We start from the raw sequence: 7,564 nt of genomic DNA, 5'->3' as shown, positions 1-7,564 counted from the left end.
TTCAGACACAACTGAGCGACTTTCACATTTCACACCTGGGACAGAGCTGTACAATATAGACAGGAGACAGAGAACAGTGTAATATTTCCATGTAAGAGCAATCCTTTTTACAGTCATATATTTGAAGGGCTTTATCATTCTAGACTTAGATAGTGGAAAATAGTCATTATTTCTATATATTCTATAGGTCAAGAATGTTTTCCTAATATTTTGAAGAGTATGATAAATAAACACCACATCAGAGAAAGTAACACTTGTGTAGATAGTAGCTGACATTAGGATTCAGGATATCTGCCAAATAATACACTATTTTATATTTTATCTATTTTTCTAATATACAGTTTTATACATTGTTTAGAAATGCATTATATATCTGGATGTGTGCTAGGAGACATATTTATTATCTTTTGTTTGTTTGTTTGAACTTGAGTAAGGCATCTATAAAAACCTAGGGAGGGGCATTGTCCTCCCCAGCCCAGGTTCCCCTAGGCACAGCAAGAGAGACTGAAAGCTCAACAGGGAAAAGTTGGACTACACTCAGGGTTTGGGAGTGTGGTGCCCCCACATCTGGCTCAGGGATTGGGGAGTAAACAAAAAGTGAAAGGAAAATGAAGTCGCTCAGTCGTGTCTGACTCTTTGCGACTCCATGGATTGTAGCCCACGAGGCTCCTCCATTCACGGAATTTTCCAAGCAAGAGTACTGGAGTGGGTTGCCATTTCCTTCTCCAGAGGATCTTCTCGACCCAGGGATCGAACCAAGGTCTCCCAGGTTGCAGGCAGATGTTTTACTATCTGAGCCACAAGGGAAGCTGGTAAACAAAACCTACCTGGAAAATAATTGGGAAAGAAAATGAGCAATTGCCTTCAGCACAGGTGAGGAAGGGAAGGAGGTTGGTCAAGGGCAAGAGTATTTCACGTCACAAACCTAACTTGGGAAACTGGAAGGGCCCATCTTCAACTTCCCTTTAGAGGAAGACCAGATGGATGATGGGAGAATCCACAGGAGGGAGAGAAAGAGAGGCAACGTGGCTAGAAGGCAACAGCCTCGTTCCTTTCTGGGTGCAAGAAGGCAGCAGAGGCACCAGGTCTAGGCAGGGAGCTTACAAGGACCAAGTTTCGGCAGCTTAGAGATCACCCACCTGCCCTCACCCAGGTACTCATTCTGCTCGCTTGCTGGTGTGGAGCTACCCACTGGCCCCGAGGGAGTGGATGGCTCTGCCACCTGGGGTCCTGCCTCTTCTGTGCTCCTCCCTTGGAGATAGCGTGCCCCTTTGGCCTGGTGCTCCTGGCTCTAAGGAGTGGCAACGGCCTTCCCTTCCTGGGCAGTGCTTCATTGCTGCAGGGAACCATCTCCCCCTGCTCCTGCTCTGCCTCTGCGGGTGAGGAGGCAGACGAATCACCCCCACCCTCCTTCTGATTTCTCTTGAGGACAGGCTACTCAATTTGGAAGGTTTTTTGAAAGAGAATATCTTCCTCTTCTTGAGGGTCTCCATGGGGGCACCCCTTCCCGCCTTGGCCTCAGCTCTCTGCCTAGGGGATCCTGGCTCTATGGCATCACCAGTGGCCCCTGCTACGTCCTCTGTTCCGTTTTTGAAGGTTGACTCCCCTTCACCTTTGAGGGGATAAGTCTCCATTGCTTTTCATGGGGGGCCATTCCCCTGTCTGTCAATTGTGGAGGGGGAAGCATCTTCTGCCTCCTTGGTAGTCAGGTCACTCCAGGGAGCCTTGGAGCTCTGGCTGCCCATGGTTGGGGGTTTCTGCTGGGGCAGCCCCAGAGTCACCCAAGCACAGGGAATTGTTTGGTTGGGTGGGTCTCGGGGTTAGAGGGATGGGGATGGGGTCTGAGGGTGGAGGGTGTTGGGGGAAACCGAGGTGCACCTCTGTTAGCTGTGACCACCACTTCTCTGCTTCTGGCCAGAACGCCTTGACATTATTTTAATTTTATAAAAATTTGAGAACTGAAAATATTTGTATAAGGAAAATTATTTGATTTTTATCAAATGAAATTTAGAAGTGAAGCAGGATCTGTGAAATTTAATATACCATGATTTGTGTAATATATGAGTTCTGGACATTTTGTTTTCGTCTTTGGGAAATTTTAAAGAGAAATAGCTTAAATATAAATGCTATAAAACAATCAAGATAACTATACAACAAAGATATAATAATCAAAACAGTAAGTTCCTGACATAAAAGTACACACATAGAGTAATGGAACAGAATGGAGAGCCCAGAAACAAACCTTCACATATACATTAATTAGCATTTGAATATGAAGCAAACAATACTTGTTAGGAAAATGGTAGTCTTCAATAAAGGAAGTTGAGAAAACTACATAATCACATGGGAAAGAAAGGAATTACATCCTTATTATACACTGCTCACAAGAATTAACTCAAAATTAAAGACTTAAACATAAGACCTGAAACCACAAAACTCTGAGAAGAATATTTAGGAAAAAGTTTGTTAACATCTGTCTTGACAATAATTTTTTAAATATGACACCAAAAGTATAAGAATAAAAGCAAAACTTAGTAAGTGGGACTATATCAATCAAAAGCTTATGCATAGCAAAAGATGCAATGAACAAAATGAAAATATATTCTACAGAATGTGAGAAAATATTTTCAAATCATATATGTGAAAGAAGTTGATATCCAAAATATATAAACAATTCATATAACTCAGTACCAAATAAAGTTTTATTTTAAAGATGGGTAAGGGAATTGAATAGGCATTTCTCAAAAGGTACTGTATAAATGGTCAACAGATACATGAAAATATTCTAAAAATTACTAATCATCAGGGAAATGCAAATCCAAACCCTAGTGATATAACATCTCATACTTGCTAGATTGGCTATTATGAGAGAGAGAGAGGTAAAGTGTTTGTGAGAATGTGGATAAAAGGGAAACTTTCTTGCCCATTGTTGAAGGGAATGTAAATCGGTCAGGTGTTATGGAAAACAATAAGGAGTTTCCTCAAACAATTAGAAATAGTACTAATATATAATCCAACAATTTTATTTCTGTGTATATATCCAAAGGAAAGAGAAAGCAGGATCTCAGAGAGTATCCTCATTCCCATGTTCATTAAGGCACTATTCATAATAGCCGAGACATGGAAACAGCTTGTTTAACTATGGATAAACAAAGATATATTACATACATAATGTATATATATATGAAATACTATTCAGTCACTAGAAAAAGGAAAATTCTTAGCTTTGTTACATCATGCATGAACTTTGAGTGAATTGGCCTAAGTGAAATAAATCATTCTGAGAAAGACAAAAACTGCATTATTTCACTTATATAGAGAGTCTCTAAAAGTCAGACTTATGGAGAGTATAATAGTGGTTATCAAAGATTAGGAGTTGAGGGAAATGGGGAGATTTTAGTCAAAGTGTTCAATCTTCCTGTTACAAGATGAGTAAGTTCTGAGGCTCTAAATCATAGCATTTTGACTATAGTTCATAATGAAAGTTGTTAGAACAGATTTTTCACATGCTCTCATCACAAGAAAATAAATGATTATGTCAGGAAATGAAATTAACCCTACTGTTTTAATCATTTCAGACATTTACATGTATCTAGTCAATATGTTATAAAAATTTCCTTGGTGACTTAGCAGTAAAGAATCCACCTGCCAATGCAGGAATCTCAGGTTCGATCTCTGGATCAGGAAGAAACACTGGTGACAGAAATGGCAATCCATTCCGGTATTCTTGCCTGGGAAATCCCTTGGACTGAGCCTGGTGGGCTACAATCCATGGGGATGCAAAGAGTTTAGATGTAACTTAGCAACTAAACAGTAGCAAAGTCAACACATCATACACCATAAATAAATACAATGTTAAATAATTATATTTCAATAAAGCTGTATACATTTTTGAAAAAAACTTTTTTTTAATTTCACAGCTTAATAAGCTTGATAATTATTCTGACAGTAGCAAAGCCCCCAAGTGGCGCTAGTGATAAAGCAACTGCCTGCCAATGCAGGTGATGCAAGAGATGTGGGTTTTGATCCCTGAGTCAGGAAGATCCCCTGGAGTAGGAGATGGCAACCCCCTCCAGTATTCCTGCCTGTAAAATTCCATGGACAGAGGAATCTGGTGGGTTACAGTCCATGGGACTACTGAGCAAGGAAGCACACAGCAGCATCCACAGTAGCAGATATTGAGAGTCATATTAGATTGCTCTTTCTATTATCATTTTCTGCCAGAATTGAGCCACTTAGGAACTCTTTATTAGTTTCTTCCCTGTCCAAAGCATCTCATCATTGTAAAAATAAAACTAGTTCCTATCTAATTTCTTTGCAAAGTTACATTTTCAGGAAGTAACTAAGTGTAAAATAAATATATTAATCCACAACTTCCATTATATTAATTATATTAATATAATTTCAATATATATACTAATATTATGAATATATAATCAATGTGCATTGAAATTATGCACATTTATCAATGTAAAACCCCCTAATCTTTTTAAAGAAAAAATAAATACATAAAATAATCAGTTTTCCAATGAGGAAATTAAGATCAAAATGTGGTAACAGAAAACAGTAAACTTTCTTGTCAATATTATCTGGTGGTCACTCTATCTTTTTTGTTCGTACCAATGTCTCAACATCAGCTTTTGCTGGATCACAAAATATTCCTGGAAATTTCTCAGGGTGCTGCTTACAGCTGACCTTTACTCTTCACAAAGCAAGAAAAGATAATGCCTTATATAAAATATAAAGAACTTGTACTAGGGATAGGCTGGATAATCACAAATATATGATTTTTTTTTTGTCACAAGAAGAGTTTTTCTTTTTTCCTTTAGAAATATTTTTATTGAATTTTTGTAATCTCATTTTTAAGAAATTGAAACCAGGCATCAGCCTCTATTTCACTTTATATTATCATTAAAATTTTAACTCTTTCCATGCTTTGTGAAGTCACTTAGTCGTGTCTGACTCTTTGCGACCCTCTGAACTATAGACAGTCAGGCTCCTCTGTCCATAGAATTCTCCAGGCAAGAATACTGGAGTGGGTTGCCATTTCCTTCTCCAGGGGATCTTCTCAACCCAGCAATCAAACCCAGTCTCTTGCATTGTAGGCAGATTTTTAACATCTGAGCAACCAGGGAAGCTATACTCTCCAATATTTCTAGTTGTAATTCAAACTGAATAGCAGCAGAAGTTTCTTTTCTATTATACATGCAAATAATGAGACTATGTCCTCTTAAGTATTACTGGGTTTAAATCTAAAAATACTCTAAGGGAATGTTGTACTCAACTCCAAGATGTAAGTTGTATAGTCAAATTTATTTTGGGTAAAATTATGGAAAAATCAATCTACTCATTCTATATTTTATTCTCCCAGAAAAATCTTTCCTTCATATTCAAAATTGATATTAAAGAAATTCTGTAATAAAAATTTGAGTGAATCTATTCTGTACACACTTGACATAAAAAGTAGAATTGAGTAGAATATTTTGATTTCAAAATGTGAGCATATATTAAAGCAGGGGTTGAAAGTTGTACATTCTTATGGTCAAGAAAAGCCACCTCAAGTTTAAGAAGAAAGATCTCTGTGACTTGAGGAGAATATGGATCAAAGAATTGTATGATGATATTAAATAAAAGTGAGAAATCTATGCTCTTTGCAAATGTAGGTTTCACTATTAACCTAAAACAAAACAAGAAATTTTGTATGAAACAAAATACTGCAATCAGATGTATTCACAGCATGGATAACTCATCCAGTAGTTTAGAAGACATGTTCTCTGAAAAGCAACGGGTACATTTCCCCTCTTATGGACTATTTGAGTTCTTCTGGAGAGCCAAGTGTTGTGTATCCATCTGTTACTAGATGTAAGACAGTGTTTTCAGTCCATGCTGCTATCATGAAATACCACGGACTAAGTGACTTAAACAACAGAAATGTGTCTCCTACAGTTCTGGAGACTAGAAATCTAATATCAAGTTTTCAGCATGGCTGTGAGAACGCTCCTTCTGGCTCATAGACAGTCACTTTCTCACAATGTTCCCCTATGGCAGGAAGAGACAGGGGAGAAAGAGAGAATGCACTTTGATATCTCTCTTCATAAAGGGGGCTAATCTTGTCATCATTCTCATAATCATGTCTTCATTCTCATGACCCCATCTAAATCTGTTTATCTCTCAAATGGCCCAACTGAACCTATTTATTACTCAAAGGGCCCACATGGGGTCTCATTGATAAGACAGCTCATTATGTTGACTTCACAAAAAATAAAACCACGGTGATCCATGAGACTGACCAAATTGCCCAAATGTCACTCTGTTTTCTCACTGCTGCCTATCTTCTCAAAGCTCTGAGACCATCAGATTCCAGACCTCTGGATACGTGACCACAGGACTCAACTACAGGCTAAAAATTAACCATCCCTTCAGAGAATTTTTCATTGGTGGGATATAAGAAGGACCCTGTCAGAAAGGCAGGACACTGGTTCTCCTTAAGAACCCATCATCCTCTCTTTCCCTTCTAGTAAATTTCCCTTTTCTTGCCTAACTCTTTGGCTTGCTCTCTTTTTCTCTGCACTCACCTTACAATGGAGGAGGGGGCAGTTAGGGCTCCTACACAAGAATTGGGGGGAATATTTAAGTCCATTAAAGTTAAAAAATTAGATTTCTCAATTTTTACAACAATCATAAAAAGTGAAAGTGTTAGTAGCTCAGTCATATCTGACTCTTTGAAAACCCTGCTTAAAAAGCGGGGGAAGTTATATCTTTCACCTTCTAGGTCAGAAAAATGAGGCAAAACTTTCAGTTGGCCAGTCAGTAGAGGATAGATTCTAGATAGATAGAAAGTAGAGGATAGATTCTAAAACTCAGGCAATTATGTTTCAAAGGTCTATGCTCACATCCTTACATCACGTGTTAGTTGCTCAGTCAAGTCAAACTCTTTGCAACTCCATGGACTGTAGCCCGCCAGACTTCTTTATCCATGAAATTTTCCAGACAAGAATACTGGCATCAGTTGCATTTCCTACTCCAGGAAATTTTCCTGACCCAGGGATAGAAGCTGAGTTTCCTGTGTCTCCTGCATTGGCAGGCAGATTCTTTACCACTGCGCCTCCGGGGAAGGCCATAGCATTACCATTTAAATGACCCAAGCACTATTAATATAAAATTAAACAGGACCTACCATGAACATGACAAGCAATTTTAAACATATGTATTAATGTTGATGCTATTTACTAAGTGTCTGATTGGAAGACAAGATTTGAAAGTTACTTTTAACTCTAAATATTGGATAAGCTGTAATTTTGACGGATAAATAGATGTGACCATAGAGTATCTTGATCAGTACTTCTTTGATTTGGCATATTAAGAACTATAATAGGGCAGAATTTGAATTAGTTAATTAAATACAAAAACAAATGTATTTCAATAATCCAGGGTAAATGAAACTATTCAAAATATCTGAACTGGCTTCACTTCTGGAATTACTGGTGGAAGATCAGTGTCTCTCTAAAATGGTAAAAAAAAAAAAAAGCAGATAAAATAGAGAAATCATTTCTTTTTTTTTTTT

At 37.8% G+C, this 7,564-nt stretch overlaps 1 pseudogene; it reads right to left on the bottom strand.

The window, feature by feature from the left end:
• Window positions 1-1,087: 1,087 nt before the first annotated feature.
• On the bottom strand, window positions 1,088-1,745 carry LOC104982721 (annotated as a pseudogene).
• Between the last annotated feature and the right edge of the window lie 5,819 nt (window positions 1,746-7,564).

The sequence above is a fragment of the Bison bison genome, unplaced genomic scaffold (genome assembly GCF_000754665.1).
Source record: "Bison bison bison isolate TAMUID 2011002044 unplaced genomic scaffold, Bison_UMD1.0 scf7180017864538, whole genome shotgun sequence".
Classification (NCBI taxonomy): Eukaryota; Metazoa; Chordata; class Mammalia; order Artiodactyla; family Bovidae; genus Bison; species Bison bison.
This window is presented reverse-complemented; position numbering and strand designations above follow the sequence as displayed.